Genomic DNA, 24,896 nt, shown 5'->3' on the forward strand with positions numbered 1-24,896 from the left:
CTGAGTCGGCTGCCCTCCTGCCACCAGCAGTACCTGTTTGGTATTGAAGTCTGCTATTATGGTTGCCTTCATGGGCTGCCACTTTTGCTCTAATACTCTCGGACTGTCGCCAGCACTATCGTTGGCTTTTTGCCCAAGCTTTTCCTGTTGCTGAAGTCTTTCTTCCTGGGCGCCAGTTCGATTGTTTGGCACTTTCGCTGGCTGCGACTGTTGATGTATAATTCTGTGACTGGTACCGACCACATTTTGGGCTCCTACATTTTGATCCTGCTCTACCCGACAATGTCTAGTGCCATCTCCATTGTTTGCAACTAGAATGTGCCCTTCCTGTTGGTCTGTCAAATCGTGTCTGACGCTTGCAATAATGTTGGTTCCACCCAGAGGCAGCGTCCGTTGCTCTGCCCCTTGCAGTATGACACCAGCTCTACTGTTGGCTTCTTCCACAAGCTCTGGTCGTTGCTTTACAAAACCATGTCTAGTGCCAGCTTTACTACTCTCTCCATGTATGGGCTGTGATACATCATTTACCAGCTCCCGCCTGGCGCTGTCTCTATTGTTCGCTTCTTCCATTGGCTGTGTGTGTTTCTTGTAAACTATCTGAATAGCACCAGTTCCGCTGCTGGCTCTTTGCAAAGACTGTGTCCGCTGCTCAGACAAACCGTGGGTGGCAGCACCTCTATTGTTGAATACTTCCACGGGCTGTGCCAGTAGCTCTGCCACCTTATATATTGAACCAGTCGCAGCATTCTCTCTTTTGTTGAACTGTGTTCGTTGTTCTGCCTGTCCATTTCGGATGACAGACGTTTTGTTAGCTTCTTCCACGCCATTTATCGATTGGCCTTCCATTTCATGTCTTACTCCAGGTAGATTATTAGCTTCTTCTAGAAGCTGAGCTTCTTGGTCTTCCACTTCGTGACCAGTAACAGCTGCATCTTTGCCCTTATTCATTCTGCATTCATGTGCTGGCACAGTCTTCTCCTGCAGCCCCTCATCGTCCTGTGGATGAAAACGCATTAACAATCCACTCACAACTGACAGTCATAACAAATATCAACTTAAATTACTATTACATTCATTTATTTCCTAACATTTCAAATTCTGTGGGGGCATAATGTTTTAAATACACACAAAGTGAATTCGCTACGTACTATTACATACTAATATACCAGTGTTCAAAAGTATATTCAGAAAGCAGATAAATAGAATGAGAAAATGTGAATTGCACTATCTAAGAAAGAAATTCCTCCTGCTTCGGTGCTGCACTTGACTTAAACATGAAAACATCTTTGTTGTGGGCGTAGTAGCCTTTCGATATAGCGATCAATTTCAACCCAGTCTCGATAGTTATAATCTTCAATCACTGTGTAGCAGTTGAGACATACGTTTTATTCTCAGCAGTATCATGTGGGCCAAACAGTACCATTTCACAGTTTGGATACCGGTCCCAAAACACAAGAAATGTTCATGATAGTGCAGTAGAAGATAGCCCAATAAAGCCGATATCTGTTTTAAATGCGTGACTTTATCCAAAGATGTCGAGAAGGTATGTGCCTGCCAATTGGACTGTGGGCTACATCTCCCGCTGCATGTGTCAGACTACCGGTACAGTAGAGATGGGTCCTTTTATTGATGACTTAGCAACATGCATATCTGACTATGAACAACTAAAGGAATGTGCTATTCACAGATTATGGTTCAGTTTGAGTGAAGATGCGTGTTGGCACTAAGACCTATTTTTTTTCTGTGAAATGACGTAATGGAGAGAAAGTTCCTAAAACTAAATTTCTTATTTCGTTCAGAAACGATTCCAACATAGCCCACTTACGAGGTACAGCCCAGCTTCCTAGATGGGGTGTTGACAATGATCAGCGGTACTATTGACAACAGTCTGTGACTGCACTAAGGAGTACAAACTTTTCTTGTCTTAGGCGCTGCTAGACAGGTGTGTGCAGAGCGAATGAAGAAAGCTCCGTCCAGTATACTGCCTGCGGTGGTGCGGAAGCAATAAGCTCCGCCTCCAACATGTTATGCAACCAGTAGTCCAAGACCCACGATTTCTGCTTCGTATCGAGCGCACATCATTACTGCAGGCATGGAAAGATGTCTGGAATGCAGGAACAATAGGACAACGCCTCTATGAGTTCTTTCCCATTGTGAGGGAAAGACGTCAAACGAGATACATTCCACCCTCGAGAAGTATGATCCATTTTCTTGCAGAACACAGATCTGAACACTATGACTGCGGAAAAGTTGTAACACAGGACGATACCGTTTGGCACTGCATTCATTTCAAAGACGTCGTTCAATACAAAAAGAGCAGAAATAGGGAATAAAATGAGGCACAGTACCATACGAGACAAATAAAAGTTGCACAAGTTAAACAAAATAGCCAAGAAGGTATTTAGGAGAGAGCTGGAGATTGATTTTCAAAAACCACAAAGGGATAACACTGATTCACCACCTATCTAGCCGCGCGGTCAAGAGGCGCCTTGCTACGGCTCGCACGGCTGCCCCCGTCGGAGGTTCGAGTCCTCCCTCGGGCATGGGTGTGTGTGTTGTCCTTAGCATAAGTTAGTTTAAGTCATATTAAGTAGTGTGTGAGCTTAGGGACCGATGACTTCTGCAGTTTGGTCCCATAGAACTTACCACAAATTTCCGAAATTTCCACGTATCTATACATACTATGTACTGAACTAGTCTTCCACCACGTTTTTCTGTCTGTATGTGACGGCTAACCTCAGGAACCACTGTAGGGATTCTTATGCGGTTTTCACGAATAGATAAACTGACTCATGAGGAAGACTTGTGTTTATAATCTATAATTATGACAACCATGAGTGTGTAATGTATTTACTGATATCTCCATATTTTATATGCGTTTGGAGTGACATCTCGTGAGAATGATGGGAGCTACGAGGTAGTCAACTTCACAGGAGTCGGTATCTAGCATGAAAAGCAGTGAAGCGAACAGCCGCCGCAACTCCAGAGAGCATCGAACCTTTACCAGAACCATTGTGGTTACAATGTTGTGTTTACGCAGTGTCTGTATCTTCACACAACGATGTCCTTTAGACAAACATGCGTGCATGCATGCATGCATTTTCCAGTGTCTGCTGCCCATAGTGATCGCAGAACTATGTGATTCCCGCACACGGAGAGACATATATTTTTCTCGTCTGATTGCCTTGGCTTTGGCATGAAATACATAGTGCAAAGTCTGTATTTGATGGTGTCTATACAGTTCGATGTAGTGTTCCTTCAGACATGGGTGTATGTCTGAAGAGATTGTAATGTGAAGATACAGACAGTATATAAATGCAGACATTGCAACCACCAATCATGTATCCATGTCTCGACGGGTTAAAATGACAATAAAATATTTGTCTCTCTCTCTCTGTGGGAATTAGGAAATGTGCGGCTGTAAGGGTTCTGGAAGGACTGTGGAAGGTTGAATCGGTCCTGGAGGTACGCTCGGATAGCAAAATAAAGCGACCACTCGCGATTTGCTGGAAATCCGGGTTCGAGTCTCGGTCAGGCACAAATTTTCATGTGTCAAAAACAGCTGACGTCAATCCGGATTCTCAAAATACGAATCCATTTCGTATTATTGACCAGAATCGATACACATGAATATCTATACATATTATAAATCGATGTCCTCCACCGGATTTTTCTGTCTGTTTTCCCCGGTTAATATCAGGAAATAATATAGTGATTTTGATATGATATTCACTAATAGATGGACTGAGTCACCAGAACGGTTTGTGTGTATAATATACAGGGTGTTACAAAAAGGTACGGCCAAACTTTCAGGAAAAATTCCTCACACACAAAGAAATAAAATATGTTATGTGGACATGTGTCCGGAAACGCTTACCTTCCATGTTAGAGCTCATTTTATTACTTCTCTTCAAATCACATTTAACATGGAATGGAAACACACAGCAACAGAACGTACCAGCGTGACTTCAAACACTTTGTTACAGGAAATGTTCAAAATGTCCTCCGTTAGCGAGGATACATGCATCCACCCTCCGTCGCATGGAATCCCTGATGCGCAGATGCAGCCCTGGAGAATGGCGTATTGTATCACAGCCGTCCACAATTCGAGCACGAAGAGTCTCTACATTTGGTACCGGGTTTGCGTAGACAAGAGGTTTCAAATGCCCTCATAAATGAAAGTCAAGAGGGTTGAGGTCAGGAGAGCGTGGAGGCCATGGAATTGGTCCGCCTCTACCAATCCATCGGTCACCGAATCTCTTGTTGAGAAGCGTACGAACAGTTCGACTGAAATGTGCAGGAGTTCCATCGTGCATGAACCACATGTTGTGTCGTACTTGTAAAGGCACATGTTCTAGCAGCACAGGTAGAGTATCCCGTATGAAATCATGATAACGTGCTCCATTGAGCGTAGGTGGAAGAAACTAAAATGAGCTCTAACATGGAAATTAAGCGTTTCCGGACACATGTCCACATAACATCTTTTCTTTATTTGTGTGTGAGGAATGTTTCCTGAAAGTTTGGCCGTACCTTTTTGTAACACCCTGTATAACCACTACGCCAGGTAAAATGTGGTGCTACAGAAGAATGCTGAAGATTAGATTGGTAGATCACATAACTAATGAGGAGGTATTGAATAGAATTGGGGAGAAGAGGAGTTTGTGGCACAACTTGACTAGAAGAAGGGATCGGTTGGTAGGACATGTTCTGAGGCATCAAGGGATCACCAATTTAGTACTGGAGGGCAGCGTGGAGGGTAAAAATCGTAGAGGGAGACCAAGAGATGAATACACTAAGCAGATTCAGAAGGATGTATGCTGCAGTAGGTACTGGGAGATGAAGAAGCTTGCACAGGATAGAGTAGCATGGAGAGCTGCATCAAACCAGACTCAGGACTGAAGACCACAACAACAACAACGCCAGGTAAGTCGTGCAGCCGTAGATACTTAGTGCACTCGAGTGTGGCCGGCGTGGATGAGTAGTAAATAAATACATAAACCCTATATGTGAAGAACCTTGACGCAGACACATGTCGAGCTGCACGTGGCGGGATCCTGCCTCGGGCGTGGATGTATGTGATGTCCTTAGGTTAGTTAGGTTTAAGTAGTTCTAAGTTCTAGGGGACTGATGTCTCAGATGTTAAGTCCCATAGTGCTCAGAGCCATTTGGACCATTTTTGCTTGTGGCGGGGTGACAAGTGTTAGATAGTGTCAGCAGTTCTTTTGTTGGACTCCGAGGCAGCTGCGACAAGTTGCTGTACAGCGACCAAATGGAGCTGGAAAACTAAAACATTTGCCGTTGTTGCAACATATGTCGTTACTGGAGTCATGGAGGCAACTCCTGAGACTGAGGACGTACTGAACTGACAGCATCGAAAAGAGATAGTTATTAATGGAAGCCTTAAAAGAAAGGCAGAAGTTACCATTTTTAAACTATTCAGTCTGTTCGTGGCCTTCCGGATTCCACTACGCTAGTAATTGTGACATCTATTTTCATGGATGTGCAGCTAAGGAACGACCAAAACCTTAATAAGTAAGTTATTAGTATGTCAATAAATTTACTTAGTAGATATTGTTATCATAGTAATTAATGAATCAGCTGAAAATTTTTATCCCTTTCAAATAGTTACCAAATGAAACTATAGAGTAATAGTTATTATACACAATAAAAAGACAAAGGCTGCTTTAGTTTCTATGTAGCTGACTTATACGTAAGCAATCTAGCAATAAATACCCCTCACAGCGATCCTTGTTTTCCGTAAATGCCCACAAACGAACTCACAATATTTCATGACTGATTCTAACACGAATAGCCTGAAGACTGCAGCAGTGCGAAATTAAACTCTGCTTACACTGCAGTCGTCTGTACACAGTAGTATTTGATCATTAATGTTAGCAACATCTATATTAACACTGGCATACTGAAGTCTTCATAATTCTGCGGAACTACAGACTGTCAACACACATCCACAGTTATTGAAGAAAACAGAAGAGAGTTTGACTTACAGCAGCAACTGGAAAGTTTTCTTCTATGCCCTCAACATTCTCGTCATCTCGTCTCACAACGCGCAGATCGAGAGCTGGTACATATACGTGGTCCTGAAAATATCGTAACATTGTCATTTCATTCAGGAAAATGAAAACTTTCTGTAATGTTTTACAATTTCTTGCACGTAGCCACTGAATGTGTCATTCAGTAGCTGTGCATTTACATAAGATATGGTAAAGTTTAATTAAAATGAGTTTTTGTACTGATTCATACCGTCTACATCTACATCTAAAAACTCTGCAATCAGAATTCTCTATTACTCCAGTCCCGTATAGCGCGCGAAAAAAACGAACACCTATATCTTTCCGTGCGAGCTCTGATTTCCCTCATTTTATTATGGTGATCGTTTCTCCCTATACAAATACTTTCGCATTCGGAGGAGAAAGTTGGTGACTGAAATTTCGTGAGAAGATTCCGCTGCAACAAAAAACGCCTTTGCTTTAATGATGTCCAGCACAAATCCTAGATCATTTCAGTGACACTTTCTCCCCTATTCCGCGATAATACAAAACGCGTTCCCCTTCTTTGTACTTTTTCGATGTGCTCCGTAAATCCTATCTGGTAAGGATTCCATACCGCGCAGCACTATTCTAAAAGAGGACAGACAAAAGGTCGCAGGCAATCTCTTTAGCTGATCTGTTACATTTTCAAAGTATCCTGCCAATAAAAAGCAGAACATAAAGGAAAAAAGAAACTTGTAAACTTGGGAACACATTGCTTTATTGCTCAGGTGCTATAATGAGTCGAGATTGTTTGAGAACGGCGCGGACCTTTCACTAACGAGGAGAACACGGCACGTGCCATATATAACAAGATTTCCCAAAAACTTCGCTCAGAAGAAGAGGAGTCAAAATAACCGAATACGTCTCTCGGCTTATACGTAGACACTCAACCGTTTTGAAAAAACGGCGGTCAGAGTTTTCGAGATATTTTCGAGGTACTCGTACGTGTCTTGCCGTGTGATATATTCGGACGAAGTAGTGGCACACCGGTTAGTGCCGCGGCTTGTAAATTTTGCTCCCCGTGTTTAATCTCCGATTACTACTTTTATTCTTGTTTTTCACTTATATACCCATGTCTGTAGAAGATTACAACACGAATGTTTTTCAGTGTATAGTAATATAACGTTGTCCTTATTACTCTAGTAATTGTTGCGTCAGATGAATGAATTTTAAAATAATGAGAAAATTATTTTGAATTGTTTTCGGTGAAATTCTTGTAGTGTATCTTGATTCATAATCAATTACCATCGACAGTTTTCGGAAAAGTGATCCGTTACGCATAGTTTGTAACGAAATTATTGCCTTCGCGCACTGCTCGTGGTGTTCGGAATATCTGTGGCTCGAATGTTTCTACGATCTCGTAAGATCGGTATCATCTAAGGGAATGAACCAAAGCCGCCCTGCATAGCTGCGCGGCCTTAGGCGCCTTGCCACGCTTCGCGCGTCTCCCAGGTCGGAGGTTCGAGTCCTCCCTTGGGCATGGGTGTGTGGGGTATACCTGCTTCGGAGGAGGAAGAGATTAGCGTTTAACGTCCCGTCGACAACGGGGTCGTTAGAAACGGAGCAATAGTTCGGATCAGGGAAGGACGGAGATGGAAATCGACCGTGCCCTTTCAAAGGAACCATCGCTGAATTTTCCTTAGGAAAATAGCGGAAAAACAAAATCTGGATGGTCGGACGAGTGTTTGAAGCGTCGTCCTCCCGAATGCGAGCCCAGTGTGCTGACCACTGCGCTACCTGGCTACTGGCTACTGGCGCTACTGGCTACCTGCACCTGCTTCGGCAACAGACCGCACCTCCGCTTAGGAACAGTAGTGCTACTGCCACCGAACTGCACGGCGAACGGAGAGTTCTTTTACAGACCAAAAATCGCGAATTCACCAGTGAAATTGAGTTTTTCAGACTCCGGTGAAGAAAAGATAATAAATGGTGTGGCAAAATATTCCGTAATTTATGACCCACGGCGTGAAGAAAACAGAATCTTTTAGTTGAAGATAACGTCCGGCAAACTATAGTAAAGGAGTTAAATAAAATAAGTAAGTACACTGCTGGCCATAAAAATTGCTACACCACGAAGATGACGTGCTACAGACGCGAAATTTAACCGACAGGAAGCAGATGCTGTGATATGCAAATGATTAGCTTTTCAGACAATTCACACAAAGTTGGCGCCGATGGCGACACCTACAACGTGCTGGCATGAGGGAAGTTTCCAACCGATTTCTCATACACAAACAGCAGTTGACAGGCGTTGCCTGGTGAAACGTTGCTGTGACGCCTCGTGTAAGGAGAAGAAATGCGTACCATCACGTTTCCGACTTTGATAAAGGTCGGATTGTAGCCTATCGCGATTGCGGTTTATCGTATCGCGACATTGCTGCTCGCGTTGGTCGAGATCCAATGACTGTTAGCAGAATATGGAATCGGTGGGTTCGCGAGGGTAATACGGAGCGCCGTGCTAGATCCCAACGGCCTCGTATCACTAGCAGTCCGCATGGCTGTAACGGATTGTGCAGCCATGTCTCGATCCTGAGTCAACAGATGGGGACGTTTGAAAGACAACAACCATCTGCACAAACAGTTCGACGACGTTTGCAGTAGCATGGACTATCAGCTCGGAGACCATGGCTGCGGTTACCCTTGACGCTGCATCACAGACAGGAGCGCCTGCGATGGTGTACTCAACGACGAACCTGGGTGCACGAATGGCAAAATGTTATTTTTTCGGATGAATACAAGTTCTGTTTACAGCGTCACGACGATCGCATCCGTGTTTGACGACATCGCGGTGAACGCACATTGGAAGCGTGTATTCGTCATCGTCATACTGGCGTATCACCCGGCGTGATGGTATGGGGTCCCATTGGTTACACGACTCGGTCACCTCTTGTTCGCACTGACGGCACTTTGAATAGTGGACGTTACATTTCAGATGTGTTACGACCCGTGGCTCTACCCTTCATTCGATCAGTGCGAAACACTACATTTCAGCAGGATAATGCACGACCACATGTTGCAGGTCATGTACGGCCCTTTTTGGATACAGAAAATATTCTACTGCTGCCCTGGCCAGCACATTCTCCAGATCTCTGACCAATTGAAAACGTCTGGTCAATGGTGGCCGAGCAACTGGATCGTCACAATACGCCAGTCACTACTCTTGATGAACTGTGGTATCGTGTTGAAGCTGCATGGTCAACTGTACCTGTTCACGCCATCCAAGCTCTGTTTGACTCAATGCCCAGGCGTATCACGGCCGTTATTACGGCCAGAGGTGGCTGTCCTGGGTACTGATTTTTCGGGATCTATGCACCCAAATTGCGTGAAAATGTAATCACATGTCAGTTCTAGTATAATATATTTGTCCAATAAATACCCATTTATCATCTGCATTTCTTCTTGGTGTAGCAATTTTAATGGGTAGTAGTGTATATTAAAGCTGTTATTTACTAACGAATAGATTCATATATGTTCGCTGTTTATGACAATTATTACACGAGTACGTTCAGAAGGTAAGCGTATATGTTTGGCCACGCGGGGTAGCCGCGCATTATTGGGGGCCTTGCCACGGTTCGCGCGGCTCCTCCCCCGTCAGAGGTTCGAGTCCTCCCTCGGGCATGGGTGTGTATGTTGTCCTTAGCGTAAGTTACTTTACGTCAGAATACGCAGTGTGTAAGCCTAGAGATCGTTGACCTCAGCAAAATGGTTCAAATGGCTCTGAGCACTATGGGACTTAACTTCTGAGGTCATCAGTCCCCTAGAACTTAGAACTACTTAAATCTAACTAACCTAAGAACACCACACACACCCATGCCCGAGGCAGGATTCGAACCTGCGACCGTACCGGTCGCGCGGTTCCAGACTGTAGCGCCTAGAACCGCTCGGCCACGCCGGCCGGCTGACCTCGGCAGTTTAGTCCCATAGGAACTAACCACAAATTTCCAAAATTTTTTCCGTACATGTTTTGTTTTCTATACACCATTATTTACAATCCATTGTTAACAGCTACCGCCTGTCACGCCACAGGACCGTATTCACTGCAGAAAAAAATCTTTTAAATTTGTCTCTAATTTCATATCCATTGCTGTTTAGTAATCCTCCAAAACGAGAAAAGCTAAGCATGTTGTTTTGATTGTGTCCTTCATTAAAATTGTAACTATAAAACAGTGTCCATTTCTCTTCAAGGTAACGGTCACCTATCAAATTGTGTAAAACAACACGCCGATAATATCAGGTCGTGAGCAACATCAGGGGCCACAGCAATAGGATTATAAAAGACTCCTGTCACCAGCGGAGTTTTCTGTCACTCGACGAGCACGGCATAATGTATAGCACTGATCGTCAAACCCTTTTTGCTCAAGGACCAATACTGACACTTTGAGCAGGCTCCTCGTGCCACATGTGTACCGATCTTATTACTAATAGTTGGTAGCCTGCATAAATTAGTGTGTTATGAGCAAGACTGCAACATATTGGCCGCCGGCCCACATACACTGATCCTTAAAAGTCGGAACCATTCGAAACATTTCGTGCAAACTGCTCTCTGTTTCAGATTACTTCCCCACTCAGTGACCCAGAGTTGTATTACTGTTATTTCCTGAGGAAGTCTGGTTGTGTTACGTGTGTGAGCAGATAATTCATTGATTAATAATAGTAACTGGACTTACATTTAACACCTTCACGCCGGCGCTGATAAATGTTTTTCTCGCCATTGTGCGGCGCGGGTATTCATTCATTACTTCATCTGACAGCGCTCCTTTTCGCGTGGGGCGGCGGTCGTATTAAAACGCCCGAGGGTCCTATTTTAATAAATTGACTTTTACTAAAATAACTACAGATTATGCGATATCTCATTTGTTCAGAAACCTCTCTCGCTGAGGAGTCACAGAAAGTAATTGTATTCACAGCTGTTCGTTGCGCCTGGCTGATAGGTAAATAGATTAAAAGTTACTATTTTGCTGTAAATGGGAGACAATAAGGCTGAGCGACCTGACGCTCAATCTCATTTGCCGTTCGCGGAGAATCATGTGAACGGCGGTACAAATAAAGACAACAAACGGATGTACATCACTTTCAAAGTAAACGGTTCTTCTTAACAACACGGGCACTGCAACATCGTATTTAGCCGCCGATACCAGGCAGCGATTTTCAGTTAAAATGTCCTCCCCAGTACGCGAATTAGCGAATTACATATGTGTGTTTGAGTACAGGTTGTGACGCTGTGAGTCGTGCATGGAGAGCCAAAGCGGTTAAGGCAACCGCTCGCGTAATGCGAGAAATCCGGGTTCGAGCCCCGGTCCGGTTCAAGTTTTCATTGCTGTCATTCCCTTATGCAGCTGATGGTTCTTCGTATTCGCAACTGCGAATACATTTCATCTATAATGAACGAGTATTTTGACGGAACGTCAAAACCAAGTGTATTTGCTGTGTTTGCAGTAACTTGTTGAATTATATTCATACAAGTTCATATTGAACAATCAAGTTACTTTCTTTTACCTCCACCAGCCTCCTATTCAATAACCTATTCGACTGTTACAGCTTCGTTTTGAAAGCTATACAAAACTCGTGACATTTGTTCATCCTGACGATCAGCTACGTCAAATAATAAAATCCATGTATTTGTGAATATTGCAGTACGTAGAATGCCTCTGAACGTTAATACTGACAGTTTTTATAATACGAATCAGTGCACTGTTTAGCATATTTTACCACTGACGATGTAATTTATATAACTGTTTGAAAAGTGACAAATTCATGGCTTTTATAATTTGATGCCATTCATTTAATACCGCCGAGTATGATGTAAATGTTTTATGAACCTGATGATGGTCCTTGGACCGAAACTGGTTGCTCAACAAAGAATATTTATCAGCGCTCTTGGAGGTAAAACATCACGTTTTTCAAACTGTGGCGAGAGTTGGATTCGTCTCAGTATTGGCTACGACAATACGTTCACTACACTGTGCATAGTAGTCTAACCGGAATCCGATGTTCTTACTCATTGTTAGATATTTCCGCTTATAGTACTCTTATTGTTTACTGCCAGACCTGAGGTGCTTACGCGAATTACTTATTTGTTTCACCGCATGTATTACAATCTTCCTATGCTCGACTCAGTTCAACGGTCACTGAGCATGTAATGATACTCATGGAAGGCGGTACACTTGATCTGAGCTTATTTGGACACGTTTTTCGTGAAATATAATTTGTAAACATTTGTTATTTATTGATCCATGAAGTTCTGGGAATGCAATCAATCCACTTCTCCTCCTCTTGTGGTATTTCGGCTGTGAATCGTCGAGCCATCTTTAGAATGAACCATAAGATACACTATACATGTGTTTTTTTATACTGACCGTCACCAGAATGAATTTTCACTCTGCAGCGTAATGCGCTGATTTAAACTTCTTGGTAGATTTAGATTGTATGTCGGAACTGGACAGAGGTGAGTAGGGATCGGGTGAGTCTTTCACAGTTGTAGAACATGCTGGGAGCACGTAATTCCTATGTACGGTCTGTTAGCAGGTTGGTCTATTGAGGTCAGGGTATGCTGGAGGTCGAAGTACAGTTTCTGCTTGACACATGCAGCTTGGACCGTATGGACGCGTTTGACGTCGTCTTACGTCAGCGGCAACATGTGCGGGTTTCCCACTGTGCATGTAACAGTAGACGTCAAAATTTTTTTCTCAAGAGCCAATAATACTGACACTGTAGAGTGGCACCTCGGAACGCAGATTTATCGACCTTCGTATTAACTGGTAACGTACATAAAGTAGTATGCTATGAGCCCCCTATAGACTAGCTATAGGGAGTAATGAGTTAGTACCTGGACCCCAAGTACCGATCGTCAAGAATCGGCACCATTCGGAACACTTCGTGTAGGCTGTTCTCTGTTCCAGACTACTGCTACGTCCGCAGCTCGTGGTCGTGCGGTAGCGTTCTCGCTTCCCGCGCCCGGGTTCCCGGGTTCGATTCCCGGCGGGGTCAGAGATTTTCTCTGCTTCGTGATGACTGGGTGTTGTGTGATGTCCTTAGGTTAGTTAGGTTTAAGCAGTTCTAAGTTCTAGAGGACTGATGACCATAGATGTTAAGTCCCATAGTGCTCAGAGCCATTTGAACCATTTGAACTGCTGCCACCCTCAGCGACCCTAAGTTGTGACACTGTAGTTGCCTAACGATATGTTGTTGTGTTGTCTGTGTGAGCGGATGATTATCAACAGTAACTGCATTTATATTTAAATGTATTCTTTCTTTCTTTCTTTCTTTCACTGGTGCCATATCACGCGTTAACGCAGGGTCGGCATTGTTAGGAACGGATTTGGCAAGGTTAGTGGAAAGGGGTGGCCGATTGCCCTTCCTGCCGCCACCCCGTAGCCCCCAGGACGGAATTAGTGTACCCTTGCTGTCTGCGTCGAGTGTAATTAATGGAGTAGTGCGAGCGTGTTCAGATGTCTGCGAGTCGTGTAACTGAGGCGGAACGTGGGGACCAGCCCGGTATTCACCTAGCGTGACGTGGAAAAGCGCCTAAAAACCACATCCAGGCTGGCCGGTACACCGACCGATGACGGTAATCCTCCGGGCGGATTCGATCCGGGGCCGGTGCGCCTACCCGAGTCCAGGAAGCAGCGCATTAGCGCTCTCGGCTAACCTGGCGGGTTTATATTTAAATGTATTATACAATAGGAAACAAGATCACAAATATTTACTGAAGTTTCTGAATTTCATTTTCCTTCTGCTCATTGCATTGTATTGTAACCGCCTTAATCTCACATTCGTTGCTACAGGTATATAATGCGTCTGAAGATGACTGTCTCTATAACGTACACCCACGAATCCGTGTTACTTCAGTTTGAAATTTGCACTACAGTAGGCACAAACGCCCATGAGCTGTCAGCACTTGAAGGGAAACAAGAAAACTTTCCTCCTATCAAACGCCCTCTCAGTGCGACGACAAATCTATCCGTTACTGCACCCAGCTTCGTCCCTGAGGTGATTGGCCAACTTTTCGCACACTTACTATTATTGCTCCAGTATATTTTCGATTCGACGTAGAAGTCAGATACAGTCAACAATTGCGAATGGTAAGTATGTATCCTTTACCAACAAATTTATGTATAAAAATTATTTGATTAATGTGTCTTATAGTGTACTTTCTTGTCTTCCTCGTCCGTATTTGTACCTGTTCAAATGCATAAAATTCATATTGCATCTTCTAAATGCGGAGTCTTAGACTATCGTGCGAGACAGCATTCTCATTATACTGCGATTAAAATTACTTTGTACGTGACTGTCGACGAAAGGGACGCACTGCGTTGCCACCTGCAGCGGTGCACCGGCAGTTGCAACAGAGGGTGGTCAGGAAGATGCCCATTACGCAGAGTTCGTAAGCTAGACAGCAAGATATGGCCCAGTCAGATATTGGCAACATGTGATCTTAACCGTCAAGGCTCAGACGGTTCTGCGACCGTGTAGGCTGCAGATTCCTCGACTTGCGCCAAAGGGTGGTTGGGTTTCGGGTTCCTCTGAATAGGTCAGGTGTCCACTATACGAAGGAGGCGGCTACACGGGTAGCAGGGGTTGTGTGGCGTGGACTGGACGGTTTTTTAGGGTAGAGGGTCTCGTGAAAACATAAGAAGGGCTTCAGTCACAAAGGGTGCAGACTGAACACAGGAAGAACGTAGATAACAGGAACCTTTGGTATAACACTTGTTAATTGTAGCTGTGTTGAGGAAGTACCAAAGCTCCAAGTGCTAATAGAAAGCACTGATGCTCAAATCGTTATAGGCACTGAAAGCTGGCTAAAGCCGGATATAAGCTCAGCCGAAATTTTTGCGAAGAACCTATCGGTGTTCCGAAAGTATAAACACGGTTGGTGGTGGCGTTTGTTGCTGCCAGAATTAGTTTATCTTGTCGCGAAATTAAAGTAGATAAAGACCTGTGAGTTAGTATGGGCAGCGGTCATTGTTAGAAACCGGAATAAAATAATGATTGGATCCTTTTACCGACTTCCCAATTCAGATGATACAGTTGCTGAAAGGTTCAAAGAAAACTTGAGTTTGATTTCAAACACGTACCCGACCCGTACGATAACAGTTGGTGGTGACTTTCATTTACCCTCGATATGCTGGCGAAAATACATGTTTCATTCCGGAGGTACGCATAAAATATCACCCGCAATTGTGCTAAACGCATTCTCTGAAAATTATTTAGAGCAGTTAGTTCATGAGTCCACGCGAATAGTAAACGGTTGTGAAAACACATTTGACCTCTTAGCAACAAGTAATCCTGAGTTAATAACGAACATCAAAACCGATTCAGGGATTAGTGAACACAGAGTTGTCGCAGCGAGATTGAATAATGTAATCTCTAAATTCTCGAAAAATATACCCATTCAAAAAAGCAGATAAAAATTCACTTGACGCCTTCCTAAGAGACAATCTCCACTCATTCCAAATTAATAATATAAGTGTAGACCAGATGTGGCTGAAATTCAAAGAAATAATATCGGCTGCAATTGAGAGATTTATACCAAATAAATTAACAAACGACGGAGCTGATCCTCCTTGGTACACAAAATGGGTTAGAACACTGTTGCAGAAACAACGAAACAAAAATGACAAATTTAAACAGACGCAAAATCCCCAGGATTGGCGATCTTTTACAGAAGCTCGAAATTTAGCGCGGACTTCAGTGCGAGATGCCTATAATAGTTTCCACCACGAAACTTTGTCTCGAAACGTGGCAGAAAATCCAAAGAGATTCTGGTCGCATGTGAAGTATGTTACGAGCAAGAAACAATCAATGCCTTCACTGCGCGACAGCAATGGAGATACTATCGAAGACAGTGCTGCCAAAGCAGAGTTACTAAACACAGCCTTCCGAAATGCCTTCACAAAAGAAGACGAAATAAATATTCCAGAATTCCAATCGAGAACAGCTGCCAACATGAGTAACGTAGAAGTAAATATCCTCGGAGTAGTGAAGCAACTTAAATCACTTAATAAAAGCAAGTCTTCTGGTCCAGACTGTATACCAATAAGGTTCCTTTCGGAGTATGCTGATGCATTAGCTCCATACTTAACAATCATATACAACCGTTCGGCCCGCATCTCGTGGTCGTGCGGTAGCGTTCTCGCTTCCCACGCCCGGGTTCCCGGGTTCGATTCCCGGCGGGGTCAGGGATTTTCTCTGCCTCGTGATGGCTGGGTGTTGTGTGATGTCCTTAGGTTAGTTAGGTTTAAGTAGTTCTAAGTTCTAGGGGACTGATGACCATAGATGTTAAGTCCCATAGTGCTCAGAGCCATTTGAACCATTTGAACCACAACCGTTCGCTCGACGAAAGATCCGTATCCAAAGACTGGAAAGTTGCACAGGTCACACCAATATTCAAGAAAGGTAGTAGGAGTAATCCACTAAATTACAGGCCCATATCGTTAACGTCGATATGCAGCAGGATTTTAGAACATATACTGTGTTCGAACATTATGAATTACCTCGGAGAAAACGGCCTATTAACACACAGTCAACACGGGTTTAGAAAACATCGTTCCTGTGAAACACAACTAGCTCTTTATTCACATGAAGTGTTGGGTGCTATTGACAAGGGATTTCAGATCGATTCCGTATTTCTGGATTTCCGGAATGCTTTTGACACTGTACAACACAAGCGGCTCGTAGTGAAATTATGGAATATCGTCTCAGTTATGTGAGTGGATTTGTGATTTCCTGTCAGAGAGGTCACAGCTCGTAGTAACTGACGGAAAGTCGTCGAGTAAACAGAACTGATTTCTGGCGTTCCCCAAGGTAGTGTTACCGGCCCTTTGCTGTTCCTTATCTATATAAACGATTTTGGAGACAATCTGAGCAGACGTCTTCGGTTGTTTGTAGATGACGCTGTCGTTTATCGACTAATAAACTCATCACAAGATCAAAACAAACTGCAAAACGATTTAATAACGATATAAATAACGAAAAGTGTGAGGTCATCCACATGAGTGCTAAAAGGAATACGTTAAACTTCGATTACACGATAAATCAGTCTAATCTAAAGGCCGTAAATTCAACTATATACCTATGTATTACAATTACGAACAACTTAAATTGGAAGGAACACATAGAAAATGTTGTGGGGAAGGTTAACCAAAGACTGCGTTTTATTGGCAGGACACTTAGAAAATGTAACAGACCTACTAAGGGAACTGCCTACACTACGCTTGTCCGTCCTCTTTTAGAATACTGCTGTGCGGTGTGGGATACTTACCAGATAGGACTGCCGGAGTGCATCGAAAAAGATCAAAGAAAGGCAGCACGTTTTGTATTATCGCGAAGTGTAAGAGAGTGTCACAGAAATGATACAGGATTTGGGCTGGAAATCATTTAAAAAAGGCGTTTTTCGTTGCTGGGGAATCTTCTCACGAAATTCCAATCACCAACTTTCTCCTCCGAATGCGAAAATATTTTGTTGATACCGACCTACATAGGGAGGAACGATCACCACGATAAAATAAGGGAAATCAGAGCTCGTACGGAAAGATATAGGTGTTCATTCTTTCCGCGCGCTATACGAGATTGGTATAATAGAGAATTGTGAAGGTGGCCCGCATCTCGTGGTCGTGCGGTAGCGTTCTTGCTTCCCACGCCCGGGTTCCCGGGTTCGATTCCCGGCGGGGTCAGGGATTTTCTCTGCCTCGTGATGGCTGGGTGTTGTGTGATGTCCTTAGGTTAGTTAGGTTTGAGTAGTTCTAAGTTCTAGGGGACTGATGACCGTAGATGTTAAGTCCCATAGTGCTCAGAGCCATCTGAACCATTTTTTGTGAAGGTGGTTCGAGGCCGGCCGGGGTAGCCGAGTGGTTCTAGGCGCTACAGTCTGGAACCGCGCGACCGCTACGGTCGTAGGTTCCTATCCTGCCTAGGTCATGGATGTGTGTGATGTCCTTAGGTTAGTTAGGTTTAATTAGTTCTAAGTTCTAGAGGACTGATGACCTTAGAAGTTAAATCCCATAGTGCTCATAGCCATTTGAACCATTTGAAGGTGGTTCGATGAACCCTCTGCCAGGCACTTGAATGTGATTTGCAGAATATCCATGTAGATGTAGATATTAATCGCACTGTAGTTGCACTTAATATCTACAACACGTTGCGAAAACTTCTCTGTCCGTGCTACGTCATTTACGCGGTGGTAAGCACATAAAGAAGGTTTTAAATAAAACCTGCAACTCACGGGTCTCTGTAATTTTAAGAGTGCTAGGAAACTGCTCTTCTATAATTATCAGTATTGGGGCTAGGCTGGTGCCATTCCAAAGCACCGTTATCCAAGATGGCGGCGATGACGTCATCCCAGATGGCGGCGATGACGTCAATAAAGATGGCTGATTTTGGTGGAAAATTCGAATTTTGGCGGGAAAGTGCCACGCCCCCCATCGCCCAGAAAAATGGCGCGAAGTTCAAATTCCATCATGATAATCCATCACAGCCCAGTTATCTCAACTAAGCAAAGAAAATGGAGGGAAAAAAGTACTTGTCTTTATTATTTAACCAATTTCAAGCACATGTGTTCTCCTCTGGGTCTGGACTCCAACTGGCTTCGTTCGGATCGTCGCAACCAGAGGACGCCACCGTGACGTCAGGTGATGACGGCCGCCTGGTGTGGCCGAGCGGTTCTAGGCGCTTCAGTCTGGAACCGCGCAACCGCTACGGTTGCAGGTTCGAATCCTGCCTCGGGCATGGATTTGTGTGATGTCCTTAGGTTAGTTAGGTTTAAGTAGTTCTAAGTTCTAGGGGACTGATGACCACAGAAGTTAAGTCCCATAGTGCTCAGATCCATTTGAACAATCAGGTGATGACGCAAGTAGCGTTATTCACGATGGCCGTACGCACTGTGTTCACCACGAGCTCCAGAGCCCAACTGACTTAGTTCATACCGTCGCCACCGGAGGGCGCTCTCCTGACGTCACATCATGACGCAGGTACCGGTATTCTAGATGGCCGTATACAGTGTGTTCATCGCGAGCTCCAGAGCCCAACTGGCTTAGTTCATATCGTGGCCACCAGAGGACGCTACCGTGACGTCGGGTGATGACACAAGAGCGTCCGCTCTCTCTCGCGCCGCGCCACCGGCCCGCGGACGTCCGACCGCTTACATCACACACCCTCGGCCCCCACCTTCACACACGTGCCGGACATAGTCTTCCGTAAATATGCGAACCAATTTAACTGAACACAAGTGGCCAACATCGCTCATCTAAACTATCAATTACCTAAGTACTTAATTCCATTTCGAATTTAATGATACTCAATAAATCAATCTACAAGTTCAATATTCAATGATCAAATGACAAGTTCCACATTTTCCCACTATTAGCGCGGTGTTTATTCATGACCTAGCATCTCCATCCCTAGAATGCTGCACTCCTATTGGCTACTGCATTAGTCACGTGATTCGACTTCATAGAACCTAGGACTTGGAATCAATTTTCACCAATGCCACACCCACCTGGACTTGGAATCAAATAATTAAATTCTCCACCACGATCCTCAACCCAGCACCACGCCCCCTTACCGACCCTGTTAGTGGACTAACGTGCACTAACCTGTATTAAAGTGTACTAACGTGCGCAGCGCATTGTGTCATCCAAGATGGTGGGGCGAAATGGCCGGAAAACAGATCTGAAAACGTCTTTATTTTGCAGGCGGTGTCTCCACCACGAGATAACCTGTCCAACTGACACAGTACACATTACTGCCATCAGTTCGTACTGTCATCCCTCCTATGACCTAATCCCAGATGGTTGTAGGGACGGGAATTATGCTAAAATTACTCAGGCTGCGATAGGCTGCTGGGGAGAGTAAGGAAGGAGTCCACTCTATTTACTTTCGAACATTTTATTTAGAGATCGAATATACACTCCTGGAAATGGAAAAAAGAACACATTGACACCGGTGTGTCAGACCCACCATACTTGCTCCGAACACTGAGAGAGCTGTACAAGCTATGATCACACGCACGGCACAGCGGACACACCAGGAACCGCGGTGTTGGCCGTCGAATGGCGCTAGCTGCGCAGCATTTGTGCACCGCCGCCGTCAGTGTCAGCCAGTTTGCCGTGGCATACGGAGCTCCATCGCAGTCTTTAACACTGGTAGCATGCCGCGACAGCGTGGACGTGAACCGTATGTGCAGTTGACGGACTTTGAGCGAGGGCGTACAGTGGGCATGCGGGAGGCCGGGTGGACGTACCGCCGAATTGCTCGACACGTGGGGCGTGAGGTCTCCACAGTACATCGATGTTGTCGCCAGTGGTCGGCGGAAGGTGCACGTGCCCGTCGACCTGGGACCGGACCGCAGCGACGCACGGATGCACGCCAAGACCGTAGGATCCTACGCAGTGCCGTAGGGGACCGCACCGCCACTTCCCAGCAAATTAGGGACACTGTTGCTCCTGGGGTATCGGCGAGGACCATTCGCAACCGTCTCCATGAAGCTGGGCTACGGTCCCGCACACCGTTAGGCCGTCTTCCGCTCACGCCCCAACATCGTGCAGCCCGCCTCCAGTGGTGTCGCGACAGGCGTGAATGGAGGGACGAATGGAGACGTGTCGTCTTCAGCGATGAGAGTCGCTTCTGCCTTGGTGCCAATGATGGTCGTATGCGTGTTTGGCGCCGTGCAGGTGAGCGCCACAATCAGGACTGCATACGACCGAGGCACACAGGGCCAACACCCGGCATCATGGTGTGGGGAGCGATCTCCTACACTGGCCGTACACCACTGGTGATCGTCGAGGGGACACTGAATAGTGCACGGTACATCCAAACCGTCATCGAATCCATCGTTCTACCATTCCTAGACCGGCAAGGGAACTTGCTGTTCCAACAGGACAATGCACGTCCGCATGTATCCCGTGCCACCCAACGTGCTCCAGAAGGTGTAAGTCAACTACCCTGGCCAGCAAGATCTCCGGATCTGTCCCCCATTGAGCATGTTTGGGACTGGATGAAGCGTCGTCTCACGCGGTCTGCACGTCCAGCACGAACGCTGGTCCAACTGAGGCGGCAGGTGGAAATGGCATGGCAAGCCGTTCCACAGGACTACATCCAGCATCTCTACGATCGTCTCCATGGGAGAATAGCAGCCTGCATTGCTGCGAAAGGTGGATGTACACTGTACTAGTGCCGACATTGTGCATGCTCTGTTGCCTGTGTCTATGTGCCTGTGGTTCTGTCAGTGTGATCATGTGATGTATCTGACCCCAGGATTGTGTCAATAAAGTTTCCCCTTCCTGGGACAATGAATTCACGGTGTTCTTATTTCAATTTCCAGGAGTGTATTTATCACACTGAGGCAAAAAATTCTCCATCTTATGCTTGTGCTCACAACACACAGTCTCCAGACACCCAAACACATACTAATTTACGGAAATAATTTAATTTCAGACATTCAGACTCCTAAATAATGCCGCGGTGGCCGAGCGGTTCAAGGCGCTTCTGTCCGGAACCACGCGGCTGCTACTGTCGCAGGTTCGAATTCTGCCTCGGGCATGGATGTGTGAGATGTCCTTGGGTTAGTTAGGTTTAAGTAGTTCTAAGTTCTAGGGGACTGATGACCTTATCAGTTAAGTCCCATTCTACTCAGAGCCTTTTGTTAAGTCCCTTAGTGCTTAGAGCCATTTGAACCATTAGAACAGTGGTAATGCACCTCTTGAGCGGCACGACTTCAAGAATACTCTGTAATGATCGCCTCACCACGCCTCTAGGGATCGAGCGCTCTGTCCGACAGGGTTGCGCACCTTCCACGATACTGTATGCTTTGGCACTAGAGCCTCTACTCCAGAGACTTCGCCAACGCCTGGTGGACCCGACATTGGATGGGCACCGCTTCTGCTGTACGCTTATGCTGACGATCTAGTCCTCTACCTCCGCAATGAAGACGATGTTCGCGCGGCTCAGACTTGGGTGGGGACATATGGGGAGGCATCGGGCAGTTCTCTTAACATTTCCAAATCGAAGGTTCTGCTCATTGGTGAGGGCCTACCTGAGAGATATGTCGCTACTCTCACCAGCGTCCGCTGTTTGGGCACTGATTTAATGAATGACCTCCGTCGTTTAGCGGCAACAAACAGTAAACGTCTCCTCCAAACGATCAGGGTGGATCACCGGCTTAGATGCCTTGACAATGAACAGCGTGGGCTATACGTGAATGTCTACCACGCCTTTCGCATCTCCCATGTGGCACAAGTGTTCCTGGTTCCGATTACTCACGCCCACTGTATGTTGATGGCGATGGGATCCTTTGTCTGTACCGGGATGTTATTTAAAGTTTAATATTCCTCCCTTGCCCTTCCACGGGAGCGTGGTCAAGTGGGCTTATTAAGTGTGCCAGACAGATTTACGGCACTTTTTGTTAGTTCCCAACTGAAAGTCTGGCGCCGTTGCCCAACGAACCTGGCCGACTGCTTTTGTATGAATATGCGCCACGCTCCATGTCAGCCCTAGTCACGTTTTGTGTGGAAAGCGGCTCACTCAGGTTTTCTCGACACCTGTGTCCGGTCTACCTGGTATATCACCGTCAATGGCTAACAGGTCAACCTATTTCGTTTTCACCGCATCCGCCTCGCTGAGACACCCCTCTGTGTTCACTGTAGTGTAGATGACACAGACGCTCATCGATTCTCATGTGGCCCGTTGTCTGACGTCTGGAGGCTCGCGCAGTGTATCTTGGCTTTTCTTACCCGACAAACACCTGCTCAGATCACTTTCCAGAGGCTTTTATTCCCAGATGAGGTTCATTACCTTGCAACGAAAACTAACATTGTGAATTGGGTACGCGGTTATACGGTCCGCTACCTTTTTGGCCCCGACGAGAAATCAGAACTGGGTTACTGGACGCGCCTTAACGACTGACACTGGGCACTTGTTCGCAACCCCAGATACAAGCAGTTCTTTTCCAGTTTTCTATGGAGGGCCTTTCATGAGCCGCCTTCCAGATGAGACGTCCAAGCCATGAGATGCTGATGCTTATTTTGCCGACATGATGCTCTGAACGCACTACAAACGGAACCTCTATTAAAATTTCAGGAAGACACGTTTGGATGTTCCGCCAATCGGAAGGCGCTAGCGACTCCTGGAATTCTGATAAATAAAATAATTTAATAAAAAATTAAAAAATAAATAAAAAATACACAAATAAAAAACCGAACAGTAAAAAACAAAAATAAAAACAAGAAATGAAATATTAGACTAAAGAAAAAACAAAAGCCCGTATATGACTACTTTCATTTTCGTCACTAATCTATATGTTCTTCCTCCCTACTTTCTTCCTTTCCTACACCCTTTTAGTAATAGCTTAGCAGTTTTGGGATAGGTGTAGATAGGTGCAAACGCCTGAAGAGGTGCAGGTTCTTTTCCCTTTCCTGTCCAGGGACGGAAAAAAGGTGGCTAGTATTATGTCTCTTACCTTCGCGCCCTTTCATTTATGTAGCCATTTCCGTAGGTTACTACACGGTGAGTTCTTACCACGTTAGGGGATACAAGGATGTTATATTAATTGTAAAGTTACAAGTCGATTTCACAATAAGTGTAACATTTATTATATATAATGCGTGTATGGTATGTTGAGTGGTTACAGTCTTAATGAATTCTCATATACTGATATTTCATCCTCATATAAATACTTATATCAGTTCTTATATTCTATTAAGAAGATTTGGTACATTCCTTTGGACGATATCAATCGTGGAAACATCGGAAAAACAGAAATTCTAACCACAACGAGCATCGCGCGAAGACAGGTTTGCCACAGCGACATTTATTTGTATGAATTCCACTCCGGCCGGCCGTTGTGGCCGAGCGGTTCTAGGTGCTTCAGCCTGGAACCGCGCGACCGCTACGGTCGCAGGTTCGAATCCTGCCTCGGGCATGGATGTGTGTGATGTCTTTAGGTTAATCAAGTTTACGTAGTTCTAAGTCTAGGGGACTGATGACCTCAGATGTTAAGTCCCATAGTGCTTAGAGCCATTTGAACCAATTCCACTCGGGAAAAAAACGACGTTAACACTGCTGAAAATTCATGCGTCTGCAATTTCGCACTAAACCACGCATAACGGATCAGTTTTCCGAAAACTGGCGTTTGCAATTGATTGAGATTGAAGATCCACCATACGAATATCACAGATAAAAATTTCGAATAATTTTCTCATACGTTATTTTTTTATTCGTTCACCAAAGTTAGTGGACGAATGAGGACAACGTTATATCAGCGTACATTCGAAAACATTCATGCAGTAATATTCTACGGACATGGGCAGAAAATAAACATAATAATCGGGTTTCAAACTCGGGGCGCAAAAGTGTGACGCCGCGACACTAGCCAATGCGCCAGCGCCTCGGTCGTGCTGTTGACTCACTACGAGGCACATAAAATAGCTGGAATACTTTGACCGCCGTTTTCTCAGAAACGATGGAATATCTACGGATAAGCCAAGACACGTGTTCGTTGAGTTGGACCACTCCACCACTGAGCGAAGGTTCTAGGAAACGGGTTTTCTGCACCTACCACGTTCTTGTCAGTCACTTCCGTTGTCCTTCTGATGTATTTTATTTGTTATAATAAAGAACTGTAAAGTTTTTGGCGATGAGGTTGTTCAGTTTCCACGCTCGTTCCCAGAGTACAATGGATTCAGCGTTGGTTCAGTTACAACAGCAGCAGCGGCGGCGGCGTACTCAGCTGCAACATTATGAATAACGGTAGTTAGGTTTGCTTCGTCAGTTGGTAACGACTTCACAAGGAGCCACGGTCACTCCGCAACTGCCCTCTGCATCCCCAACGCCTCCCCCAGTGCTTCCATCGTTCCA

The sequence above is a fragment of the Schistocerca serialis genome, chromosome 3 (assembly GCF_023864345.2).
Source record: "Schistocerca serialis cubense isolate TAMUIC-IGC-003099 chromosome 3, iqSchSeri2.2, whole genome shotgun sequence".
NCBI classification, from domain to species: domain Eukaryota; kingdom Metazoa; phylum Arthropoda; class Insecta; order Orthoptera; family Acrididae; genus Schistocerca; species Schistocerca serialis.